General features: G+C 38.9%; 1 long non-coding RNA gene across 1 annotated transcript; it reads right to left on the bottom strand.

Annotated features, from left to right (window-relative positions):
* Window positions 1-290: 290 nt before the first annotated feature.
* LOC113972897 lies at window positions 291-27,108 on the bottom strand. Its single transcript, XR_003536056.1, has 4 exons — window positions 26,076-27,108; window positions 19,135-19,386; window positions 6,135-6,297; window positions 291-392 (listed from the first exon to the last, which is right to left on the bottom strand). It is a non-coding gene; the product is annotated as an uncharacterized LOC113972897 (long non-coding RNA).
* Between the last annotated feature and the right edge of the window lie 439 nt (window positions 27,109-27,547).

Below are 27,547 nucleotides of genomic sequence, written 5' to 3'. Positions count from 1 at the left end.
CACATGGGACCCTACAGGCCATCAGACATTTTTCAAAAAGATCTTGGAGTCTAAAATTAACATGACTCCATAGCTGGCTATGCTGAGCTTTTGTCATACTTATCTTTTTCTAGTTCCTTATTATAACAATGTTACGTGACATTGGCTAATAGCACCAGGCATTTGTCCCCTTATTTAGCTTGAATAAGCATATTAATTAAAGCAAAAGAATACAGTATTCTTCCCCCCCACCTAAAAGAAATAAACATCAAAGGAATTATTCCATCTGTGGTATTATTACTCACTCATGGTGTCTACCAGCTGGTAGCTCAGGCTGCAGAAAGGCTCCTTGTAAAGAACAGTAAAGTTACTTCACTGATCTTCAAATTCCTCCTTAAAAAACTCTACTTTGCCTATTAGACAAAAAGAGGGAGAGATGTTTAGAGAGCTGGCATGCTTAAGACTGCAGGCTATGGGGCTCTCTCCTGTCCCATCAGAGCTGAGCAGGTTTCCTTGCCCCCTTGCCCTCTTCATGTGCTGGCAGACAGGTGTAAGCTCTTTGGGGCACAGAGTTTCATGGTCAGTGCCAAGCACAGGTTGGTCCCTGTCCATAAATGAGACATGAGTGCTATGTTAATATGAAAAGTGACTGGAAATGTTTGGTGAACCAAGTGTGGGATCCTTGTCTCTTCCACTGCAACCTCATCACAGTGACACTTGCAAGTCATCCTGAACCAGGTAAGGAGCTGAGCCAGTGTTTCCTGATGGCAATGTTTGTATCGCATACATCGGCCTGCAGCTACCAACCCCGTAAATGCAAAAGCCTGAAGAAGCTGAACTTTTTTGCACTGCTACTAAAACCATCTCCATGATTGCTCAGATCCAGCGAAGCAGCGCTCTGCTGTTTTATGCAGAGGAAGTCCCACACTCAAGCAAAAGATGAATAATAGAAGAAACTAGATTTCTATTAATGTGCTGCATGAGTCCTCAAGGTACCTATTTACCAACAGATGAGGGGTATCTCTTTCCTCTGAAAAGCCAAATAGATGTGTGTATGTGCTGGGGGTGATCAAGGATTGCAGTCAGATTTCCTGCCCTCCTGCCTGGCTTTAAGGCATATTTGGTTAGATTCTTACTCTTATTCACACCCAGAAAAAAACATCTCTTTCTCACTTGATTGCTGATATTTTTTATTTTTTTTTAAATAGCCTCTTCTCTTTAGACATGCAAGTTGGTGTCTCCAGAAGTGTCTGTGAAAAGATTGGTGTCACCTACGACCAGCTGCAGAAATGGTAAATGAAGTTGTATCTTTACTTCATCTATCTGTAGGTGCATTAGATTGTTGTGAAAATGTAGTGCCCTCACCAGGGGGTTTAGTACCAATTTTTACCTAGATAATCCACATCAGGGTTAGTGATATCATGAATTAAGGATTTGGCAGCGATGAATATGGGTTACTCTCATAGAGGACCATTATAAGAGACTGATCCCTAGACCTGCACATCTGCCACATCTTCATTAAAAATGTCCTGCGACAATGTTGTGCAATTCCTGCACACTCCAAAAAGAGTTCCAGCCTTAATATATTCTTATAGGAACTGTTTTGGGATATTGAGGCTACGTAAATCCATAAAGGGTTTTTCCTAACCTACAGATATTCACTGTCAGGAAACACATGCCCATGCTCTGTTGAGTTTGGACTGAGAAAAGCCCTTTTCGGGACATTCATCTGGGAAGTGTGCCAGGTAAGTAGAAGTTTACTGCCTTATTCTGACTCAGTCAATCCTTGAGGCAAGGTTGTATTTTAGAAATATGACATTGGCATTATGTTGTGAATTTTGGAGGAAAGGATTGTCAGTGTGACAGTCTGTGCTTACCTCCTTTGTCCCAGAATAGCTGTCCATATGAAAATAGGTTAAATATATTTACTCCCTCTATCACCAATTTCATCTGCTGTTCTGCAGGCCTCAAACGCCGCCTGCAAAGAGGTAACACAACCACCATATTCACACAGTGGTGAGATGCATAGGATCCCCTGCTTCAAAACTAGGCATTCAGGAGGACACAAAGTGGGGTGGATACGTATCTCCTATGATTCCCTGTGCACCAGCTTGGAAGTTACCATTCCCTACATCGAAATGAGACATTATCTTATTTTATACCTTTGAGCATGTACCAAGTGCAAGTTTTAGGTAGAATATGCTGAAACTGAGAAAAGTAGGCACATTTAAATTTTATTCTGGCTAGTTCAGCTAATCCCTGCAAAACAGGAGGACTGCCAACAGTTTTTCATCCAGCTAACTCACACTGAACATATCATCACTAGTTACTTAAAATTGAATTTGTTTTTAATAGAAAAACTGCTACTGGAATATGAAACATGAAGTAACACATAATTTTTCTGCAAAAGACTAAGCTTTTAAAGATAGTATTGTAGTCTGGAAACAGACTGAAAAAGGTAAAAGGTTATTACTGACATTAAGAGTAATCTACATGTTCACCAAAGCCTAGATGATCTTAAAGCTGTAATTATTCACTGACTGTAGATAGCCTTATTTTGATATTTCCCCTACCTTTATTATTCATCACAGCAGATTATCACAGCATTACTGCAACAATTTTTTCCTTTCAGTAAAACCTTATTTTCAGGTAATCTGGACTTTTTTTTGTCTCCCTTCACAAAATCTCCTTTCATCAGCCTCCAAGCCTGACTAATAGCCAGTTACTTCAGTTTTCACATGATTATCCCTTCTCGCATTTTATACAAATGATATCTAAAACTCTTCCTTTTTCTGTAGTGCAAAGCATACTTTTAAAGTTTGTAACCACCAAATGTGTGTGCATGAAAGCAAGAACGGTTGCCTCTCTTTCATACTACAGGGCAAACAGCCAGACATTAAAGGTTTTATAATTAGGGACTTTAGCAGATTGTAACAGAAGATGTATTTGCTTATTTTTGCTGTAAAGTCAATTATGAATATGCAAAATTCAAAGTGTGAGTGACCAGGCCACACTTAGCAGAAATAATAAGACTGCAGCCAATTAAAACAGAAAAAGGTTGAGTTCTCAGTTTTCTGCCCAGTGTGTTTCTGATGATGACACAACAACAGCTGTGAACTGCCAAAGTCATCCCAGAGAGGTGGCTCAGTCTAGCTGCTGCCAAAATGAAGGATTTGCCCTAAAAGCCTGATGTTCTTGCCACTATTTCCCACATAGAGGAACTGACAAAATGGTTGCTCAGCATATGTGAATCCTTACACCAGAGAATCATTTCTTTATAGAAATATCAGTCCCTTGAAGATGCAGTTTAAATAGACAGGACGACAAGTAACTTTACAGCATTAAAATCCTAAAGTTTGTGCTTTCAATCTTTCTAACAGGACGATCTGGATATCTTTTTGTTAATTGAACACTTGAAAACTGTAATTGAAACAGTATAAACATTGTTTTTATTCTTCTTCTCATAATATAATCATTACGTGAGAAACACTAAACTAGACATTTGACTTTATTGATCTTTTCATGGACTAACGGAACAGGGAGTCATTTTCTGCCTAGGCTAATTAATTGATAGACTAATTCATTGATCAGCTTCTCCATAGCATAGTTGGTATTGACAAACACTGAATCTTTTTCCATCAGTTGTATTAGTTTGCACCAATTACTTTGTCTGTTTCACTTAAGCAATTACGACAGCTCAAAAGCGACAATCAGATTCTCAGCTGGTGTAAATCAGGCTCTCTCTACTGAAGTCAGAAAGCTGTGCTGTTTTATTCAGTTCAGTTATTCAGTCTTTAAGATTTAATAGTGAGCTTTAAAATATCCAAAACAATAACATGGATATTTGAGGCAAAAATCATCACAGTAGTTGAAACTTGTTCATCATAGCAATGAATAGCAGCCATGTTAAAGGCTTATGTACAGATGCATAACTTTGCTCGTAATTTATACGCAGCCTTAGAACACTATCAGGTGCAAAATAAGGTACCTATAGACACAGATAATCATTCTAAGTCACATAAAACTTAGGTGCTCAATAGACTCATGTTATCTGGAAATCAGGCCCTAAGAATATCCTGCTTGCAAACGGCCACTGCCTTCCAGATACATGGAACACAGCCATTTCACCATATGTGAAATCTGTGTTTAGACACCTGTGATTTTTTTTAAAATACTCAACTTGCTGAAGGATTTTAGGAGAGTACAGTGGCTTGTGCAGAGCTTTCTTACTTCTGGATCAGTATGGAAAGAATGTCCGGACGTGGACACTGCTGCTTCACCTGTTGAGCAGAGTCAAGACACAGGGTCACCAACATACTGACAGTGAAAGGAAAAGAACCACGTGGGAAATTAATAATTTCTGTGAATTTTCAAAATAAAGACTAAGCAAAAATAAATAAATTGAACTGATTGTTCCCTGCATAGATTTTCCTTAACAAATTATTTTTCAGGTAACCCAAGGCAGTCACCAAAGTACATGGATATTACACAACAAGGAGAAACTGAACTGATTTTTCAGATAATGAGGACGAAAATTTCCTTTCAGAAACAGGCCATCTCTATCAAATTGGTCAGTGTTGAAAAATGTGAGTCAATTTACACTTTCCATTCATCTCTGTTCTGCTGCTCCTAGAGCATTATGGAAAAAATGAGCCCGTGCAGGAAGTTGTCTTTGTGCTCTGAATCTACCTCCCAGCTCTGAATAACTGAGAATTCATTGAATATAGGCATTAGAGAATAGTTCCTTTTTTAAAGTCTCTGATGAGTTTTTCTCATCTTTGCATGCAAAGATAAAAAATTATGTACTCTCCAGAGACTCCAGCAATAGCAAGAAGAAGTCATCATGACTAAGAAAATTTTGCTGAGGCAGTTTCCACATACTGATCTAAACCCAATTACTTCCTGTGCTCAACATGCTCATGGAAGCTTCCTCTTTGATGCATGGTATAGGGTAAAATAAAGTGCACAGTCTTCATTAAAATGAGTGTTACTCCCTGGCATGATTAAAAAGAAACTCTGACGTGTGCCCTGCCAATGATATTTGCCCCAAACCCATGTAAATGCCAACGTACAGGTCATATTTATAATGTTTTTGCTTAACAAAGGGTAACCAGAGTACCACATCACTCTGCATATGAACTCCATGGGGAAAAGAGGCACGTGCAGGCAAAAGTGGATATGGAGAAGAGAGTCACAGAAGAGTATGATCTTTCTAAAAGAATGTTTTGCACCCTTCACACATACAGAGTGAGTGATTTGCAACACAGAATTCAATGACTTGTAATTAAAATCAATAAAAAATCAACATTACAAAACCAAAACCAATTAAAGCACAAATTTAATCTCTGTTTCTCATTCTGGCATTTTTAATGGAAGATTTGCTCTAAAACTATACTATAAGTAGGCTGATACATACTGGGTATGTCTAAAGGAATCTTTCTTAATGTAGTACAATTATCATTCCTTATATGATAAAAGAGTTGATCTACCATCTTCTTGGCTGATTTGCGGCACAGAGTAACCCATCCTGACTCTGATCAAGGGCCAGTTTTACACAGATGCTTTTACTTTATCATAGTGGCGTTTATTCTTTATTAGTGTCCTAACAATTGAACAATAAACAGCATGATTTCATGCAAGATCAGGTCCCGTGGACACAATGAGGCTCAGAACTCTGCAACTTTCCATTTTAAAGGTTTTGTTTTTTGTAAGAGATGTAGAATATGCAAAAGCAGAATAAAACTATTCTATTCTCATATTTTTCTATTTTTGATATGCTATTGTTTGTAGTAGTTATATATGCTGCAGGACAAACAAATTATTTTAAATGTTATTAAACTACATTTTTCTTATCTAAATTCATATTATCATGCCTCTGAATTCAATATTGTCAAACCTCTAAAATGCAGAACATCCAGGGAAAAGCCATGCTAATAGGGTTGTTTTTTCCTTCTGGAACATCAGCTCACAATTTCATTTGACCCAGTTGTACACTGGACAACTCTTGTTTACATGTGAGATCAGAGGCCTTCCATTTATTACCCAGTTTATTACCCCAGAATTGAGGACCTAAAACATATGAGGCTGATACAGCCTTGAGTTACCAGCAACTGGGTTATCCCATTGACTCAGTTGGGCAGGATAGATAGACTGACCTTGACATTGTCAACACCAAAACAACTGACCTCCAATTCAACTCCCTGCATTCCTCCAGACCAATGTTCCATTGCTGTTTGTCCTGGATGCAGTACAGTCTTGTAGAGCTGTCAGCATTTTCAAACTGGTCCATCTCACCTAGAGAATTACTGAAAATAATACCTTGACAGACAGACAGAGAGACAGACAGACAGACAAGGTCTGGTTAATGTCAGATGCAGCATTTAGTAAATGAGCCATCATTACCAATAAGCGTGTTTGTGCATTTTGAGTCCTTCAACTGTGGTCTTTTACAAACTATTTGGAAAACTAAAACAAAAAATAAAACAAACTAACAAACAAACAAAACAACCAGATATTTTTTTTTCATATTGAAATCATTCCACAACTGACAACTGATGGGGTCCTGAGCAACCTGATCTAGTAGGTGGCATCCCTGCTTGTGTTGGGGGGGGGATTTGGAACTAGATGATCTTTAATGTCCTTTCCAACACAAGCCATTCTATATCTTAGTACTTGCAAATTGCAGATTTCTATTGAGCAGACTCTTTTGTGTTTTTCATGCTATGATCTCTTACCTCCTTTGAAACATTTGCTCTTGCCCCAGGTCAGAGTTGACACATGGCTGATGTAGGATGATTGCTTCTGTATTTCTAGGGCTTTGGCCAGAAGGTCGCATCCTGGCATGGACAGAAAAGGCAACCACCTGTGGCACCACACCGGCAAACCCAGGGTCAAACATTAAAACTGACCCTTGCCAGTACCTGGATTACCCTACAGCAGACACTTGGATATACAGGATTGTGCTGCTGCTGACACCAGAGAAAAATGCTGTATTGTATTAGAGATACTTCTGGAGGGAAGACCCCAACTCTGCTCCTTTGGCCTCCTCCACCTCCTATGGGATGCAGGGCTGGGCTTCTACCTTTCCCCAAGCCCTCATTCTTGGGGTGACAACAGTCAAGTTTGCTAGCCTTGATGAGGAGCCTTGAGCCAGCTTTGGCTGTCACAGTGTCTGCAACTCGTCATTTAGCCCATGGCTGCGAAGTGCGAGAGTCTAAGATTTAAAGAATGCCCTACAGAGGCACTGGGTGACTTAGGTTATATCCAGTTATTCTGCTATACCTTTTTTCAGGACCTCCACAGAACTACCTCATTTGCATTCACAGCAGCAGGTTTTCCTCTTACCCCAAGGAAATCTAAGGGTCCAGCTTTGTGCTCCTCACTTACAATCATCATCATTAGAAAACTTTTTTCTTTTTCCTTTTTTTTTCTCTGAAAAATTTCAAAACATTAAGTTTTCTTACAAACCAATAAATTAGCTACAGAATCTGAGATGAAATTCCAACCTTGTTTCACCACCAGTTGTTTCAGCAGAAATCACAGGTCACCAAAACCACCAAATGTTTAAATCAATTATATCTCAACATATAACAGTCCTCATGCTTCAAAACTATGCTCAGAAGCTGCCAGAAAAGCAACATGATTTGAATGTTTTATTTACTATTACAGTTTTCACCGTGAAAGTTCATTCTGTCTTCCCAGTGACAGTAAGAAACAATTACTGAAAAGGGTACACAGTTCTCTAATTTAGTTTTCAATAGTTGATGAATGAAATGGGAAGTGTTGACCACACTAGGTCACAGAAAAGTCATTTTGGTAGACTTCTGCTCCCCTCTGACAACTAATACACTGAATAAGGATGGTCCTACACAATGTCTGTTCATGCAAAAGCTTGGTTTCTTATTATCGTTGAACACAGCAGAAATCTGCCTCCTCAGTCTGAGCAACTGTTTCTCAATCAATAATTAAGTAACTTTAAGGTCTAGATCTATACAAAGATATTGATATTTTCACTGAAAATGAATCAATATGAACAGGGTAAAGCATCTGAGTAAGCCTTTTTAATGGCAGTGTTTTGGCTGTGAGAAGTAAATTAATTGATTAAATGAATGACAAATATTGGACAACCAAAGTAAATATTTTCACACTTTCACAAACCTTTTAAGCGACTTATTTCAATTCTTTTCTTTGTTTCCCATCCTTTTTCCAACTTTGTTTTTTTTATAGAATTTACAGGCCTTCCTGTGAGTATGTAACGAGAGTTACGTCTTTTTTATTTTACATTAATAAGTAGAGTTCAGGTGAATTGTAGCAAAGGAAAAGAGCAAGCTGAGACTTGTGGAAGGAAGGACACTTTCTGGGTAATAAACTGTAAGAGATCCTACTGGAAAGGCCACAGTAAGAGAAAGGAGATCTAGTGGAAGACTGTAATGGAAAAATCTACTGAGAGATGGGAAATGATAAGGAAGAGGAAAATACATTCTCACCTTTGGTTTGGTGGACTAGAAATAGTTCTGGATAGGTCTTTTCTACCATCTTTTTTAAGAGACATATTTGCAGGAAGTCCAAAGTAGTTTACCCGGACACACAAGCACAAAACTTTCTAGCAGTTCCCACAGCGATGCCTATACTTACAAAACCCTCAACTTGCTCCCACAAGCTTTCTGGGCTCAGTGCCATGGCATGACCAGCGTGGACTCGTGTGAAGGCTGTGTTCACATGGGAAACCAGAAATGCCCTGTCTTCTGTGGGTGAATTTGTAGCAGTTTGCTGCAGGTTTGACCTTAAGGCTCAGGTCAGAGCAGCGCTGATTCTCTCTGAAGCTCTGATATCTTACAGCTCTCTCTAGAAACAACAGCAGAAGCTCCTGGCCAGCAAGCCCACTCCAATGATTCACATGACACAGTACAGTCCCAGCAAACACTGGGGCTCCAGGGTTGGCTCTGCTTCTAGAAGTTTTGACAGTGAGCATTATGCAGCTTCTTGAAGTAGGACTGTGTGTCTGGAGGGCCACTGGTTTGAAAAACTCCCCAGCAGTGGGAAACCACTGCAGCCTGCAGACTGTCAGTGGAGGTCACTGAGGCTGGGTGAGTCTTTCATGCCACTGAGGACAGAGAAGAAGAAGGGGGCAACCGTGAAGAAGCCAAGAGAGAAAAAAGTTACTCCTTTCTTCCATTCACACTTTCTCATGTTTTAAGCTAACACATTCAGTTCAAGGCAATGCTATTTTAATTGCTGGGAGCAGGTACAGTATAGCCTCACCCAGGGCCTTTCCCAGAATGAGAAGGGAACAGACACCAAAGTTAGGGCACTGCTCTTCAGGTATTTACACATATGTTTACTGTGCAAAGGGAGGGGAGCAATGTAAATGGATAAGTGGGACAGCAGAAATATCATCCTTATTTGTCCGGACATCCTTCTACTGGAAGAGACAGTGAGCTTCCCTAAATTCCCTAGCCTTTCTTTTTCCATCCTTCTTCTCTTTTACCCTTTTCTCTGTTTTGAGTTCATAGGTTTTTACCATTAAACAACAATTTCTTTTATTGTAAAGAACCAGGTCAAAGAAACGTTGCATTAGCCCTTTGTGTGTATGCAGTCACCAAGTGGCAGCTTGATTCTTGGACCATTACTTTTGTTGCTGGTCATAGAATAATTCTTCGCAGCCCCATAGCTCCCGCAAGCTATTGTTGGGACTTCAATTTTCTGAAATATTTTTTGAGTTGGGTAGTTTTTTTATTATTATTAAATGGACAAACATTCTCATCTGTAAAAGTTGAAACTCCACTTTTTCCATCTCTGCCCCTTTTGGAATTGTATGTTCCCTGTGGTGTGCAGCTCAGAAGTCTTCACTTATGTACTGGTAAGAAAAAAATCCCAAGAAATGTAAAGAATGAGTGTGTGACAGAATGGAAAATACTGAACTACAATAATTATCTCAAAACTGCACAAAGAATTTGCATGATACAGCAGACCCCACTCATAAATAAATATTAATCTGCCTTGCATTTAAAATGGAAAATTAATGTTAGAGATGGTACGCAATCCACTTTTCAGTGTAAAAATGTTTTCCCCTTTCTTTTTTCAGTCAACATTCAGCACTTTGAAATCACATGTCCCATTTTAAGCACTTAAGATGTGACTGGTTTGGTTATTTTTAAAAAAAATCTTATTTAATATTTATGCAACAAAATCTGATGATTCCTGATGTGTTTCAGTTTTAATCATAATCTAGTATCATGATTCCAGTAAAAAAGTGTGCCTTTGTAGCTGTTCAACATGGCACAGAAAATGTGCAAGAGCAGATAGATATGACTTCCCCATCTCCAGAATGGTAAAAGTTGCATTGCCTGACACTGATAAAACTTTGTTATTCTTAGAGCACAACCTGTGAACTAATGAGCCAACATTTACAGTTCCCCAGACTCACTGGAATATTATTTCACAGACATCCAGATGTTCAAGAACAGCAGGAAAGAAAATAAAAATCAAAGCAGAAAGCAGAGGAAGAAAATCTAGATGTAATGTGAGATATTAGTTCTTAATCCAGGGCGGGGAAATTTTGTCTTGCACAAGGTCTGTTCCCACCCTATGCATGTATCTAGATAGGGCAAGTGTGAAACCCTTTCTACCTGCTTCCTAACAGAGCCCCAGCCTTCACTGCAGTGCTGAATTCAGAACGGAGGTTGTGGAGTGCAGCTTAGGCTCCCCTGCATTTTGACTTTCCTAGATCTATTTACATTCCTTCAGTAATATATGACATTAAGGGATTCTCCACCATGCAACTGGCATGCTTGAGAGCGAGACCATGTGCGGCACCCTTGCTCTACCACTTGGGCGATCCCCATCTCTTTGCAGCTGCTGCTGAAGGCCAATGGACTTTTGTAAATCTCCACACTGCCAGTTGTCTGGGGAACACAGAGATTACTCCCTCATGTTCTCCACAGCTAGGCCAAGCAGCTGAAATTGTTGGGGCGGCCAAAAGCACAGAGTTTGCAGCTTACTGAGTCCTTGCAACAGTAGTAGTTACCACCAGTAGAAATTGTACTGGTGACACATCATCTTGTCTTGGTATGAGGCAAAAGGTGCACCTCCTCCAACTGCATTATCTCAGCTGGGGAGGCCATATATATTGCAAGAAGCCTTTCAATGTGCTCTGTGGGTGCCTATATATCACTCCAGTGGGACAGCCCTGGCATCCCTGCTGAACCCTAAGGGCAGCCTGAGCCCAGCCTGAACTCAGAGAGTTTTAACATCCCATCTCCTCTCTGCAGCAGGAAACAACTTCACCCTCCTAGAGACCCTGGCACTGCAAATGCAGCTAAAATGCTGGATGGAGGTAGCACAGGAAAACATGTGCTGGACAGTGCTCCTACATAAGGTTTGCTTCTAAGCAAGGTGATAATGTGACACAACATGAGATAGTCAGTAAAGGGTAGTTGGATCCCTTTACTATCACAAAGCAGCAAGAAAGAAGGAATTTAAATAAAAGTAAAAAACACATTGAAGGGCATGAAAGAAAAAGTATTGCCCTGTATTCTATCTATATGTTCATAGACTTCCCTCCATGGGAGATTTCTGATCATCTCCGTTACAGCCTTCTCAATTGTATGCAGATCTTTCTCACCACCTGTCCCCCATCCTGTGTGTGAAGTGTACCAGCGATGACAAATGACTTATCTGATCATTTTTCCTGTTTTTCTTTGTGGAGAACAGAAAATAGCATGGTATGAGTGAAAAAACAATTTTTATAGTTGTTGTAAAATTCATTAAAACAATGCTTCTTCACTGTCCTTCAAACATGGATCTCAGAGTTTATAAACAGCTTTTGTTATTAGTCAAACGAAATACTGTGCAGTAATACTTTAACTCTCTTTTGCCAGATTATCAGTTATTTCAAGCAAGTGTTAAAATCTCCATCACTGACAAAATGAATTATGTTTTCTTTGTCAAACTTGCATCAACATGCCCATCAAGCTGAGCTGGAAAACACTCTTTAACAGCACAGCATAGGTGCTGCTGTTTGTGATTGCAAATGCACCTGAATCTAAATTTTGCAGCTATAGGGATCTCTTGCTCTGCAAGAGGTTTTTATTTTCAGACAGACTTTCAGATTAGTTTGCCACATTTCAATATATTTTTAGTCCTTCCTTCTAAGTTCTTTTAATTAGTAAGTCTGACTCTCCCGGACATTACTTTTATTTTATTTGATAAACATGAATAATCATATTTTTTTTCTTATCTACTCTCATTTATGTGGCTTTCAGAATACTCAAGCAATTACAGCTACATAATAAAGGCTGGAACACAATAAGTAGAGTTCATTCTGTTTGGGGGAAGTAAGGTGGATTAGTTTATCTCTTCAGGTAACATTCATGAGTCATTCAGTTCTCATTCACAAAAATAAGTTTCCTCCATCATTTGTAAATATGCAATGAGACATTGACACAAAGTCCTGGCACACTAATAATTTCACAAGGTATTTGAGAGACTACTCACATACAGTTTTCCACTTTGTAAGCAATGGAGGCTCATTACTTTATAGGCTGTAGCTGCTGTTTCAGATATGGGAATAGTATTCTAGAAAGACAGTTCTGCCTATAAATGAGAAAGACCAAATTTCAGTTAGATCACTTACATAGATTGGTGTTAATACTTGCTATAAGAATGTACTTACTTTCAGTAGTCTGTAATGAGGGAAAGGAATGTGGCATTAAGATGTCTCATACATAGAGACATCAAAATCTGCTCAGTTCATTTCTGTCTAACCTAAAGAAATGGACAAGCTAATATATCACATAAATTTTACTGATGAATGTCAGGACTGATACAATGCAAACTGTATTGTAAAAAAATATTGTAAAAAAATTGTAAAAAAAAGCACTGTAAACAACATCAATCTTTCTAAAGGCAAGGCTGAGACAAAAATATTATTACCATATCCAAGGATGGAGACAGTTTGTGTGCCATCTCAAACCAATTTTACTGGGGAATCAACACTTCCTTAAACCTTTTTTTTTCAGGGTCTCTAAAGGAAATAAAACATCATTTATACACCCAAACAGCATTTGGCGAGAGAGAGTGTGCTGGCAATCTAGAGAAAAAGAAGACAGTTTGGGATGGCAGCTGGCCTGAGAAGCAGCTGCACATGACCAGTGCCTCTCAGGGCTTGAACACCTTGGCCATGCCCAGGGCAAAGTCCCCACCCACCACCAGTGGCAAACTTTAGATTCTCCATTCTCTTTGTATCACGGCTATTATTTATCCGAATAAATAAAACACCAGTTCAGAACACCCAGTAATGCCTCATTTCTTAGTTAATGAAGATGTAACAAGCAAATCTGATCAGGCACAGACACTGCTCCTGCAATCACAGGCGACTCTGAATACTTCAGAACCTTAGAAATTGACATTGAAACAAATGACAACACAAATAACCATGAGGTCTGAAAAGAAGGACCAAATCATTGGGAACGGTGCAGTGAAATCAGCACTCTAGAGGCTACAGAGGTACTAACTCTCTCACTTCAGTCACCATGTTCCTGAGAACATCCTGAACATGGATAAATCCAAAGGACTCAGAAATTCATCCTGAAAGATGGTACAAAACTACCAGACCAGATCACCTACTCATCTGCATCATAAAAGCACAGAGCTTTCACAGAACCAAGAAGCTTAGGTTTTGCCCCAAAATCAAAGAATCATATAATGGTTGGGTTGGAAGGGACCTGAAAGATCATCTAGTTCCAACCCTCATGCCATGGGCAGGGACACCTTTCACGAGACCTGGTTGCTCAGAGCCCCTTCAAACCTGGCCTGGAACACTTCCAGGGAGGAGGCATCTACAACTTCTCTGGGAAATTTGTACCACTGCCTCACCACCATCACAATAAAGAATTTCTTCCCAATATCTAATCTAGACCTATTCTCTTTCAATTTGCAGCCATTCCTCCTTGTCCTGTCACTACACGCTCTTGTAAAAAGTCCCTCTCCATCTTTCTTGTAGGCTCCCTTCAGGTACTGGAAGGCTGCAATTAAGTCACCCTGAAGCCTTCTCTTTTCCAGGCTGAACAATCCCAATTCTCTCAGCCCTTCCTTATAGGAGAGGCAGTCCATCCCTCTAATCATCTTAGTGGCCCCTCCTCTGGAGTTGCTCTGACTGGTTGATGTCCTTCCTGTGATGGGGGCCCCAGACTTGGATGTAGTACTCCAGGTGGGCTCTCACCAGAGCAGAGCAGAGAGACAGAATCTCCTCCCTTGACCTGCTGCCCACGCTGCTTTTGACAAAACCTCTACACCTGCAAACAGGAAATTCTGCCTTTCAAATTTATTAAATCCAGATCTTTAGTTTGTGGCACAGATTTTAGACTAACATGCTGTTTGATTTCTCTTAACACGACTGGACCCATGAAGTGTGCATGCACGTCTGTGCGTCCCCTCTTGTACCCATTTCTACTGCATTTCACATTTCTGTCAATATAGCCTCCAATATTTGAATCCACTGATAGAACAGATGCAGTAATTGCAAACAGCTGTAAAGTATTACTCATCTTGCTAATCAAAATGACTTTCTGCTAAATAAACCATGAAAAAAGCTTTTCCACCATCAGTGAAGTGGAGTGGAAATGATACAGACTGTAAAGAGTCCACCATGAAAGTAAAATCAACAGATCAAGTTGATTCTACAACAACGATTCTACGTGCTAATGCACATTTCCAGAATTGTTATAGAAATTTCACTATGTTTAGGAAAATGAATTTGTGTAACAACACAAATGTTCCTCCAGGTATTTTACATGATACCTCCAGATACACAGAGCCTTGAAGAACTGCTTTATGCTTTCTCAAGATTCATAATCTGAGGGGAGATAATTGCCCCATATGGTTTTGCTAGACGTTCACTACATCCTATACTATCTTATTTAAAAAAAACAAACTCAGAGTACTATATATCCACATCAAATATGACAAGAGGACTGTTTCTGAGCTTATGGGAAGCACAGAAGAGGCTGGTGAATCCCCCCCAAACAAGTTTGAGGAAAAAAAATCACTCCTAAGTCAAACTCATGTCTGAGAACTCTAGTCTTTCATTAGTCTGTCCCCTAATGAAAAAGCTCCTTTTCTAGCTCATTGTGCTTCAGTTATCCTATTTTCTAAGTCATATTCTTTAATTCTTAAAAATGCTATTAGAAAAGATATCATCTCTGGTTATATACTCTTCCTCTATTCCCTTATGCCACTTAAGCACTTATTGCTGTGGGCCACTCCAGTATGAAACACTCCAGAGGAAACAACGTAGCCCTGAGTTATTTCTCTCACTTCTTTGGGTCACACTGAATTAGGAAGTAAGCAATCTTCTTCCACAGCTTTCTGGTACCATAAATGATTTGCTGGGAACCTCAGCTCTTCTATTATGAAAAGTAACTAGAATTTAAAAGGCATATAAATTACAGATGTGCTAACTTTGTGCAGCATGATGAACTTCCTACTACCAAGTCTATATATCTACAGAGAGGGGAAGTAGAGGGAAGAGTAAATGAGACACATATCTGATTATAGCACAGGAGCAGAAAAAGTAAATCTACTTCCTCTCTGAAACACTTTGTGTTTTCCAGCACTGGATGCAGTCTCCACCAAAGGACTAGGCAAGTTCTCTAGATCAGTTGCCTTTCTGCCCCAGTTTTTGCTCTGTTTTTCTCTCTTCAGGTCTTTTTTCTTTGTCTTGAATCTTTTCTACTCTCACAGTCAGCTATCCCCATTTAGTGCCATGGCTGCAGCAGTGTGACCTGCTGTCACACCCAGGAAACCCCAAGAGAAACACTGCACAACTTCAAACCACAGCATCTCTGCCACAGACAAAAGAAACCATAACAGGAGAGCCCAGGGTCACTGTCCAGGCTAACATAGTCTACAGAGTGACATAATCCTCTCTATTAAAAGGGTCATTTTAAGACTATGATAGAATTTCTCCATATGATTTCTCCCATGATAATCCACTTCTTGAGGATCAGAGAAAGCACCAGAAGAGCTGTGTAGAAAGTCTTCACCAAATTACTCTGAGATACATTCATTTCTCCCTCCTGCTCTGCCCACTTTCCAGACAGTTCTTTGATTTTTGAACAAGGAATGAAAATGGAGAAACAGACACTGCTTTATCAAAAGCCGCATCCTTCTCATAGAGCACATAGTGTACGGAGGACATATAAGGTATGTCACCAGCAGTGAATGAGGCTCAGACACTTCCACATCTTCAACTCCTCTCAAACTCTTGGTAGCAGCATGAAGAATTTTCCCTTACACATGGACATTTCCATGCTACTCGCGGTTGCACCATTTGTGGTTTTCACAGCTAGTAAGTGCATCTTCTCACAATTCCTGGTAGTAGCAGTAGGCCTATTTTACAAATAAACAGAAGGCTACAAAGACCTTTCTGGGTGAGTGAATTGCATTGCAGTCACTATAAGATCCCTCTCAAAGAACTGAAACTGCACCTTAAATATATTAACTGCTTGCCCTTGATACCCCAGATGAACCCTTCCCATCCCAAGCCTACATTTATCCATGCTTTCTTTAGTCAAAGGCAACAAGACTTAGAATCATACAGCTTATTTTTCCAGGCAGCAACACAGCAGAGCCAGGCCTGAATCTCAGCCTCTCAAGAAGCAGCAGGTTTCAGAGCTTTTTATCATCTGCCCTCATGCAGGCTTTCAAGAAAGCCACGCACAACTCTCAAATGTCAGTACACAGTTTCTAAGTCAATGTGAGCAGTGTGGCGTAATTTCTTTTTACCAATTTCTCTCCATCTACAACTCTCAAAAAAGGCACTGTGGCCCTTTTCTCTGCCCATTAAATTATACCTTTCACTCTGCAGCCTCTAAGCAGCCTCCTGTTGTTCTGAAAAAAAATTTGCAAACTCCATTTCTCACACCTTACAACTCCTTTCATGGTAATATCCCCACCACAGGGCCTTGTTCAGGTGCTGTTCCAAATCCAGAAATTTCCTCCCTCAGAGTTTGGGCTTCTCCTACTAGAAGTTTTCAGAATGTAACATCCACCTCAAAGTGTGAGAATTGAAGGAATAAACTCAGACCATGGAGTAGTGTGAGATGATAATTCTAAGAGAGGCTAAAAAGCAGGAGTGGAGCTTGTTCCTGAAACAGAAATAGGGAGTAGAAAAATGAAAGGAATTTCTGGTGAAGTATTTCCTTTGGGGAAAAAACCCAAAAGCTATAAAACATTTCAAAGTGCTTTTGTCTCCTCTTACTGACACTGAGAGCCCAAAACAAGAAATACAAGGACAGTCAGAATAAGACTGTGGTGGTCTTCATTTAGGAAGAGCTCCCTTACTGTAGAAACTGCCCCCCCCATAACTTTCCTAAACTGAACAAGAAGCAAACTCTACACACTACCAGCATAGCACCCAAGAAAAAAAGATTATACAATATGCCCTTGATAGTCCATTAGCAATATTTGTGCTCATTACCAGTGAGATGTGTTTCACTGAAAGAGCCACTTGGGCAGGAGGGGCACTTGAGGTAATTAACAATGTATTTACATTTTATAGAGCCATTGATGCCCTTATGTCCAAGGAACCCACATTAGAAGCATGGTCAGGGTATTTCCCTATCAATAAATATTAAAATGGTTAAGCTGTACTTGGTCTGCTAGCTGCCTACCATGGCTACAAGCTGTTAGCAAGCAGTATAAAGCAGACAAAAGAATCTGTCAGACAAGAAACCAATCTTCCAATCTATTTCTTTTTTCTGGGTAAGTTTCCATTTACTCACTGTCTTACTTTCACGAATGAAAAACAGAATTAAAAAATTGGCAAGAGTCTCAAATTTATAACTGTAAGAAATAAAATGAGCTCTTGATTTAAGTGCACTTTTAACTAAAAAAAAATTAGTTTAGAGTGATCTTTTATTCATTGAGTTCTCAAACATTTCCCTATTCTTCTGAAATCATCTTCAAGTGCAAAACAGATCCAATATTATGTGTCCATTTACTTAAGTTCTGCCTGTGTCTATTCTTCCTGCTGTCCCAGAGTGTTCCTGCTAGACATAAGCCCAGGAACAATAAACAGCAATCTAAACTCATCACAAAATCACCTTAAGAAATGCAGAAAGTAACAGGAATTAATCAGCTGAACAGGCAGTCTTCCATTGCAACCCTTGTTATTTAGACAAGTGTAGCTAATATACATAATGTAGCCATAAATAATTAAGTAAAATAAATTACAGCCCAACAAAGTCCACATTAAACAAGACAGGCCTCTCTGAAAGCCATGCGGGACTTACTATCTGAAGATCAGAGTAAAAAATGAAAGAGCATGGCTCGCATGATCTGTCTGTTGCTCTAATTTTTAAAGATGATACCTAATCATTGTAGAAACTCGTGCCTAAGAGAGCTGGACTATGCTAGAACTGATCTGAGTCATAAAGCAGGATGAAAATGAAAAATGAAAAAGAAATGAGTGTGTACATTTCGCATCATGGTCATGTGGTAACTCTCATTGTCATGACTCACAAATCCAACAAAAAGAAGAAACTCCATCTAGAGCTGTAAATTCTAGTCAGCCTAATTATTTCACGTGTTCCAGCCTGACTTAAGTTATTCATAGGAGAGAAACGCAGATCCCTGATGCACCCTTCCATAGCGCTGGACACAGTGAAAATAATAAATTGGTCATTGGGAAACACTAGGTTTCCTGGATAAGGAACAGCATATTTCATATTCTTCTCTCATAGCTGCCTCTTGATGGCAGTAAATGGTTTTGCCATAGCTGTCATATCTCAGCAGAGAAGTCCTGCAAGAAGAGTCTACTTCCACTCACTTTAACAACACCTTTCCTCCATGGCAGCTGATGTCCCATATCCTCCTGGCTCGCAAGTTGCAACAAACAACTTTATAATTTGTCAGTTTTTAAAGACCACTGCGAGCCTTTTGCTGAAAACTATCATGACACATTGACCTAGACCTACAGGTAAGTCAGTAGTTTGGAAATTATTCTGTTTTCCCCAGATAATTGCCCTGGGTCTCAGGTGTGGAGATGTGGCATTTCCAGTGCATCAGAGTGACTTTCAGGGGAATTACATCGGGTTTTGGTGTTGCTCCCCTAAGCACTTCAAAATCTTAAAATTAAAAAAAAACAAAACAAACCTTTTGATGCTCCCATGTCTATAAAAATGAAAGCTCAGCAACATCTCAATTCCTCTATCCAGAATAGGCTTTGTGGCCAATGGAGTGGAGGAATCAATGTCTCTTCCTTTTTCCATAGTAAGATCTGACTCCCACATCCTACAGGTTTGGATTTTTTCTCTTCAATTAGTCTGTTGTAAAGAGAAGAGCAGCTCTTGCTGAAGTCAACGACTGAAAATCTGAGCCTTGATATCTCAGAGTCTTGAAAAGGACCTGCATGCAGAGAGGAAAGGAATAATGATTAACAAACTGCCTTCTAAACATAGGAACTATCACCCAAAAGTGCAGTATTGGTGCCTACTTGAACTGCTGCCCAGCTCCTGTCCAGCTTATTTCCTATCTGGTTGGAGAGAAGAACACAATTTGTACAATGAACGTGGTGCTTTGGAAATATTTTTCATCCAAGTAAACTATCTTGCACCAATAACAAATGTTTGATGATAATTCAGGACTGCACTGAGCCAAGTAGGTTCATCCCACAGTGAGAGGCAATATGGAGATAACTCACCCCTAGCAAGAGGATGGAAAAACATTTCTGAACACACATTCACCATTACCCATTTTGGACAGATGCAGAAACACTTTTCTTGTATCTGCCAGCTCTGCTGGTCAGCAATGTTGCATGGATGCAGCAGGAACTTGACTACATCCAGTAAAAATCTTGGCACATTCCAAAGCTCCTGAAGTGCTCCTTGCTCTGTGGCCATGGGTAGTAGGAAAGCATTCCATATTGCACACATATACTATGTGCATCAAGAGTCCTGTACACGGGATTGAATGTGGAGTCTCCCCAAAGTTTGACTGAAGGAACCCTTCAGGCCTCTGAACCCACTGCCAGCAGCAAGCATGGCTGGATCAATACGCTGTCCAGTGCTTTACATGTCATGACAGTGGCTACTGAAAATTACTAACAAAAGAACAGTTATTTTGGAGGCTGGAGACTATTTGTCAAGCGGTAGTGATGAACTAGGGCTGAAGGTATTAAATAAAATTAATTGGGTTGGGAGAGAACTAGTGGGTGAAGCAGCCACTTTTAGTATGGGTAACTCTTGCTATAGTTTCTGAAGCTTGTTTTTATTCTATCTAATAAGTCATAGAATGGCACGGGTGAAGATTCTTACAGAATGTATTTTTCTAAGTACAGTAAAACTGCCAGACTATCTGCCAGAATTTATTTCTGATTTGCTATGAGGTTCAAGAAAACCTACCAACCAAAGATTCAAGACATAGCTCTGTCAAAAGACATTTACATTACCCATAAGCATTTCAATTATACACACCAGGCAGAACTGTAAATTGTAAGATATGCATAGATAAATCAGATAATATGTGGCAAAGAAGGCATACAGCAGCAATATTAGCTTGCATATCAGAATCTTAAAAAGCAGACACAATTAAGAGACAGGACAAAAAAATAAATACCTTGTGAACCTTTCAAAAGGCCAATCACATTGTCCTTATTTTAATATTGTTTAACAGTAACACTTAATAAGGGGAACATCATGATTGTGTGAACTAAATTTTCAGTCATAATGAATGCTACAAACTTAACCTCCCAAGTTTAAATAGGGTACAATGTCTTGGGAGAGATGCAAGAGAAATTATTTGATAAAGGTGATGGTTTTTCACACCTGAAAATAATGTTTTTCTTTCAGGCTCTCTTGATCAACAGTCTGTAGCCACACATTAAAGACAAAATCTCAAGATTTATGGTGTATACTTGTCACTACTTGCATAACTTACTATGGATAGAGGATCACAGAGATTTTGAACATAATTTCCTACACTCCAGGAGATTAAATAGACTACATTTGAAGAAGGCAAGAAGCAACTATGGTCCCTGGATAGCAGAAAGTAAACTTCAACCAGTTTCTGCATGGTTTATTCAAGAAGTATAGTCTTGTCTCCTACATTTAGGCATAAACATCCTGTGCAGCAAATATGTGTATTTGATTTAAACAATTAATTGCATGGGAGTGGATTTCTGTTACGGCTCTCCTGGCACAAACTAAAATCATTACATAAATCAGCTGGAGAGTGACAATTTTACCTATATAAAGATTGATCGAACATTCACAGCTAGAGTTTGTTCTTTTCCCCATACTCATCAATATAGAAGCAGCTGTGATCTGAAAGCTTTTCTGGGGTAAAAGGGAACACTAAAGAGCACGCTGGAAGAAAACAATCACCATATCAGAGCTATTCCCCAGATCACTGTTCAGTTCTATAGTTCCTTCTTCATCCATCATGCTTTCTCTGATTGCTATTCATTTCCTTATTTAATGAATATTGTAATTAATACAACACACTTAAAGATGCACTGCAGATATTTTTTTTTTAAATTATGCTTACCATGATATATCCTGAGAGGGAATATTAGCAGCTCTATTAAGTGATGCTCTCTTGTTACCATGATAAATGTGTATTCAGTGATAGATTTAATGTGAAACCCAGTGAACATAACTCACCAACAAACCTAAATCATGTATCATCTATTTGAAAATTGTCATCTTTTTCTAACAGATAGGAAGTGTTTTCCTGGGGAATCTGTTGCTTGTTATACTCTGCTCATCAGAGGTACTAGTGACATGGCAGCATTTCCTATAACAAAGGAAAAATATAGTCATATCCAAAATTCACCCAAAGAGGGAATATCTTTGTTGGCTTCAGTGGTCATTAATGAAGACACTTGGACCGTATAAAGCCAAAGTATTTGCCACTTTTTAGTGATTTAACTGTTTTCTTTGTTTATTATATACATGAACTCTTATGTTAAAGCCCTGAATCTTATGCTGGTACATATAGGGTCAAGGGCACTGGTCCTACTGTAAGTGGCAGGTGAGCACTTGTTTTGAACAGTCAGTGGTATTTAGAGATTGTCTGGTTTCTATTCTGAAAAAAACAAATCCACAAAACACCAAAACCAAAACCCTGAAGGAATAAACAAGGAGTTTTATCCAGACCAAGAAATCTTCTGTTTGGAGTATCTAGAACAGTTATTTCTGAAATGGTTCTTGCATTTTCTTTTTTTTTTTTCAGTTGTTTTGGGTTTTTTTAAGTTTAGTATTTTTTAAGCCTGTATTTGAAAATTTGTTTTAAAAAATGCTGTCCAACACTGGAATTTTTAGGTTTTAGAATACTGGAACAAAAATATTTGATTATTGCCCTTACCCACACTGAATACTATTCACATTCTTTCTTTCCCATATAAGATTTTGATTTGGCTGCCATTTTCCAAAGAAATAGTAGGGGGAAAAAATTGTGCCCTGATTTAGTATAGACCTCAGCATGCCACTGGATCTTTTTTCAAAGAGGTTGGTGTTCTTAAAGGAACAGAAACTGGGGCACTGGGGATTCTCCTGCCTATTTCCCTGATAAAGTATAGGTGACATATTTATTTTAAGATCTGGATCCCTCTCATAAAGTCATTTAAGCTCCCTGACAGCTTGTTCACTGGAGGTACAAAAAGAATGAACTGCCTGAAGCTGACCCGGAGTATAGGTTGATAAACACGTGTCTTTCTTTTCTTGCTGAGCACCTGTTCATGAGCACCATACAGCTCCCACAGCCACACTACAATTTGAAATACAAGGAACTCCTGGGATAACAAATTATGGAGTAGTATTGTGTTACCTATACCAACCATACCAGTCCTATACCCTACTCTTTGCCTCCCCTTGCACTGTAGGAAATAGCATATAATACCCACTGCCAGCAGTGTGGAAGAAGGGCTGAAAATGGATTTCTACAAGTTCAGGATTCAACAACTTCTGTCTGCTGAATTGCTGGAGTAGTGCTGTTCTGTGCATGGGGAGTCTGGGGATCTTTGGAGAGGTGTGTGTGAAGGATGGTATTGGGCTGGTTGGTGCCTTTGTTCCCAGACAGCAGATGAGAAGCAGATGTGTTCCTTCCCCAAACAACCAGCATTAGGAAGAAGCTCCTTGGTGTGCACAAAGGGAAAGATCTGACTCTTGAGACTCTATACTAGAGAATTTAAAAAGAGAGAAAATAATGACAGATTACAGTGTTGTGCTTTTAAACTCAGTCTTCAGTACTCCCTCTCCCAGTGCCTATATGTGTCAGACCCAGAGACAGTCTTGTGCAATAAATGTGTTAATAGTCTCTGTTCAAGACAGTCAATGCTAGATATGCTCCTGATTTAACTGAAGACTTAGATTACCAGGACATTTAATTTCCTTCTATAAATGATAGTTAGTTCTTTTGGTCATTTTTAGTTCTTCAAGTGAAAGAAATAATGAGCCTGTGAGTAGATTTTATGTCTAGTCCTGAGGGTTTGACTCTAGCAGAGCTCCCACTGTCCTTGATGACTGGAGGGTTGCTGTGCATGTAAGACCCTCAGAATCTGGATCAGTACACTTAAGAATGCGCAAAACTGGTACAACACGCCAGTTGATCACAAAAGGTGGATCAGAGCTATTTTCATCATTAAGGAACAGGAGCTGCCCTATTTTAGTGCTTGTTATAAGAGTTATTTTTACATGTCAGAGTCTGGATAAGAAATATCTGAAAAATATGATTTTCAATCAGTATGAAATACCTCCTTAAAATTCCTTAAGTTGGTGATGCACACCCTCCAGGCACCTTTGAAAATGTTGGGGAGAAATTTGCCTCTATTGAAGTCAGTGAGAGTTTTACTACTGAGCTCAATTGTGCTGCACCTTGCAGCTGTCTACTGACTTCAGTCACTCTGAGTTCTCTGGTTGGTTGGCTTATTTAAAAGGTGCAGGAGGAAAAAGACTGTCTAAAAACAATTTTTCCACCAACAAGATGATTACTGACTTAATTTCCATTGTAAACCATGCAAAAGTGTCGCAACTCAGTAAAAGGAGTGTGTTCATACATTATTTCTAACATTCTTCATATTTATAATATATATACAACAGAACAGGTTTGTAATTTGACCTTTCTCTGTTATTCTAGCGATTTTATCTCATTAAGGGCAAAGGATAAATATAATAAAAGATCTTTTGTACAGGAATGTGCCTGTAATATTCTACCTTAACAGCCCAAATCACCACACCTTGTAACAGTAGCACTACTGTGTCTAGGTTATATCTACTGCTGAACAAAGAACTGTACACTTGGTTTACATTTTCTTCTGGCTTCACTGAACATTTCTACAAGATTCATTTTAATACACTGAGAAATGGCAGTTCCGTAAATGTTTATCATTAATGTACCAAATGAATTAACTATAAAACAACTAAACTAAACAATATTTTGTAGGACAACAGTCAGTCAAGGCCTGAAATGCTGACAAATAAGAGACCTAGTGACCATAAGTCTTTTTGACTCTGTCACACAAAATAATTGGTAAGTGTTATGCCTTCATGCTTGTAGAAGAAATAATATGAGGGGGAAAAAAACCCAACAGGTACAGGGTCAGTAATAGCAACCTCATAGAAATACTGTAACACTGTTGACATTAATAATTAAATGTACAAGAAATCTCAATAAATATTAAGTTATTTGCTAAAGAAATCTATGCCAGTGTCTTTTTGCATGTGTGTGAAGACAAACTGATTTATATCAGAGAAATGGGGAATCTGTTTTAGTCGACCTTGCTTTTTTCTCCTCTGAGCTGTAGAATTATAAAGCACAAATCTGCTTAAGTTAGGCTTTTTTACATTTATAAAGGGCCACACTTGATTTAGCAATACTATTTTTATGTGTAATGACATGAAATCATTTATTATACATTCTGCTAATCTTCAGACTTACATTTTGACAGGATTAGGAATTTATACAATATGTAGACTTTAGGATGCACATTAAGACGGAGGCACTTCAATACATTTGGTTTTTTGCAAGCCAGGACTGAGTGTTTGAAACAATCATTTTGTGTTTCCTGCTCTCTGAACAACAAACCACAGTAATCCTTCTGATGGTAATCATATTATTTTCTGTTCAAGATTACATTTTGTTTGTACATTTATAGTGTCACTTAAAACAAAATTCAGGAGGTTTTCTTTTTAGATATCTTTTAGGAGAAGTGAATATTTTAAGAAAATGACATAGAAACCGAGTTTTCTAAAAGGAATAAACTTCCCAGTATGTATTTTATAAATATTTAAATGAAAGATAATCAGAAATGTATAAATAATTGTGTTAACACTTTACAAACTGTTACTCTGTTCTACAGCTCAGTAATAAATTGATTTCCACACTGAGGGGATTAAAGCACCTAGATTTGATGAATGCAGAAACTGCTTGTTTTTTCTTTTCTTATACATCAAGTTGCATCACTGTTTTTGATACACAGACTAGTTAAATATGATATTCTACTGAAGGTATATAATGGTAATTGACAAAATTATTTCCTTAAAATATTAATGCAGAAATTTACAATGCTTCATTTTCAATTTGAGAGAAACTTGTTATTAATTTGCATGAGAATGGCAATTTAGTGTGGCAATGGAAAGCTCCAACTGCATCCCTGCACTTTATTGCCTTAGGTTTGCAAACTGCTTTAACAGCCATCAGCCAAGAAATGTACATGTCATCTGCAAATCACAAATCACAGATCTTGACTCGAGTGATTGCACAGGGAGAAGTGCTGAAGGGTTCATAGTGGCCAGAACAAGACTTAAAAGTGATGTGAAATAGGGAGCAAAAAGGGCTGCAATTGCCTTGGAGCCTAAAATAGACTGAGCTTCAATGCCATGGAAAAAATCACCAGCTTCTCCATCATTTCTTTAAAGGTCAGAATTTTTGTAGGTGGATTGGGAGCGCAGTGGATTGCAGATGCGTTTAACAGCAGGGTATTTTCCGCTGCCATGACCAGTTAAGGAAGATTTTCAAAAACACATCTGCTGGTAAACAGTTTGGCCCTACTCTGGGTCATCTGCCTTATCTGTGCTCATTGCTGCATGAATTCTTACCTGGATAAAGTCCCAAACCTCACATCAGTCAAAGTTGGGCTTTCAGTACAGTCCATTACATTTTTTAGAGAGGTAACTCCGTGGCTTTCGGTTGGTTTTATGATGCAGGTCTGCTTCTTCACAAATGTATGAAGCACACTGGCAGTAGCGACAAAGCTTGCTCCTTCCCACTTCCTATTCACGTTTCACTCGTCAGAAGGCACAGCACATCATGAAAGAATAAATGAAAGGAAAACAGATGACTAGAAGAATAACAAGGACTCAAGCAGAGAATTTATCTGTGCTGCAAAAGGAGGCTGTGTTCCAATACCATTTTGCATCATTTCAGACCACTAATATTATGCAGAAATTGATTTAAGAGGAATTCAAACACAAATTGCCTGCAAACTGATGTGGAAGTCAGTAAATCCATTTTCCTTTTCAATCTCTCTCACTCTGCAGGTGACTAAATGCCCTTGGTTTAAGATTTCTCTTCCTCCACTCTGTTGTAATAGAATCTGAAGTTCTGTTTGGAACTGGAGAGGTTAAAAAATAATCCTCTTTATTAAACGGGTGAACCAAAATGCAATTAAATAGACAAAGATCTTTGCAGGTTGGGTTTTATGCTGGAGAGTGTCTACACTTTACACATATTTGTATGATACTTAAATATCTCTAAGTAATTTAACTTTTCTAAATGTTTATTAGTCCATGGTGAGCGCACTGGATCCTCTTCTGGGATCAAGTTATGAATTTATAAGAAGTGTAAAGTATTTAGATAGTTTCAAACATATTTCAGAGCACTTGTAACATCTGGGGAATGAATTCTACTTGGCTATTCTACTGTTAACTTCAGAGAGAAATGCAGGCAGTTTAACCAGCTGAGATTCTTTGTACCAGTAATAGCTGAGCCTCTTTGGCTAATGGTTATTATGAAGAGGGTGTTGTTTCCTTTGGAGTTCCCTCCCTCCCAACTTACACCAGACAGAAACGAGCTTCTGGAAGAACTGAAAATTCTTCTTGACGTACTCTCCTTTGAGCTGAGACATTGGCAGAGCCTCAGAAAGCAAATTAACTAACAGAGGCAGTGAAAAGATAACTTAATGAATGCACTCTTAATGAAATCCTCTGCCTTGGTTATGAAAAGACATTTTGCCGGGGCAGCCTACATCTATGCAATCACTACATCTAACTCAAGAGGCTTGTGATTATGTCTTCCAAAATAGCTCTCAGAGTGCATCTGAAAGATTTGTCTGCACATTTATTATTTGAAGGTTACAGTGTTCACACCTTTGACTTGAATTTGCAGTTTAAAAAGAACAATGCCATATTTTTGTTCAGTTTTTTTCTCACCTTGTGTTCACCTCCAGTGGCAACTGCTTTTTCTACTGCAGCCCATCACCAGGGGGCTTATAACACTGATCAAAGTCAACAGGTATCCCAGAGAACCAAGCATTAGTTTTTCACATAACTGGGAACCACTGCAGGAAAAG

Source organism: Neopelma chrysocephalum, unplaced genomic scaffold, assembly GCF_003984885.1.
Source record: "Neopelma chrysocephalum unplaced genomic scaffold, ASM398488v2 Primary Assembly neopelma1_97, whole genome shotgun sequence".
Classification (NCBI taxonomy): domain Eukaryota; kingdom Metazoa; phylum Chordata; class Aves; order Passeriformes; family Pipridae; genus Neopelma; species Neopelma chrysocephalum.
Note: the sequence above shows the minus strand (reverse complement) of the source record. Positions and strands in the feature narration are given on the sequence as shown.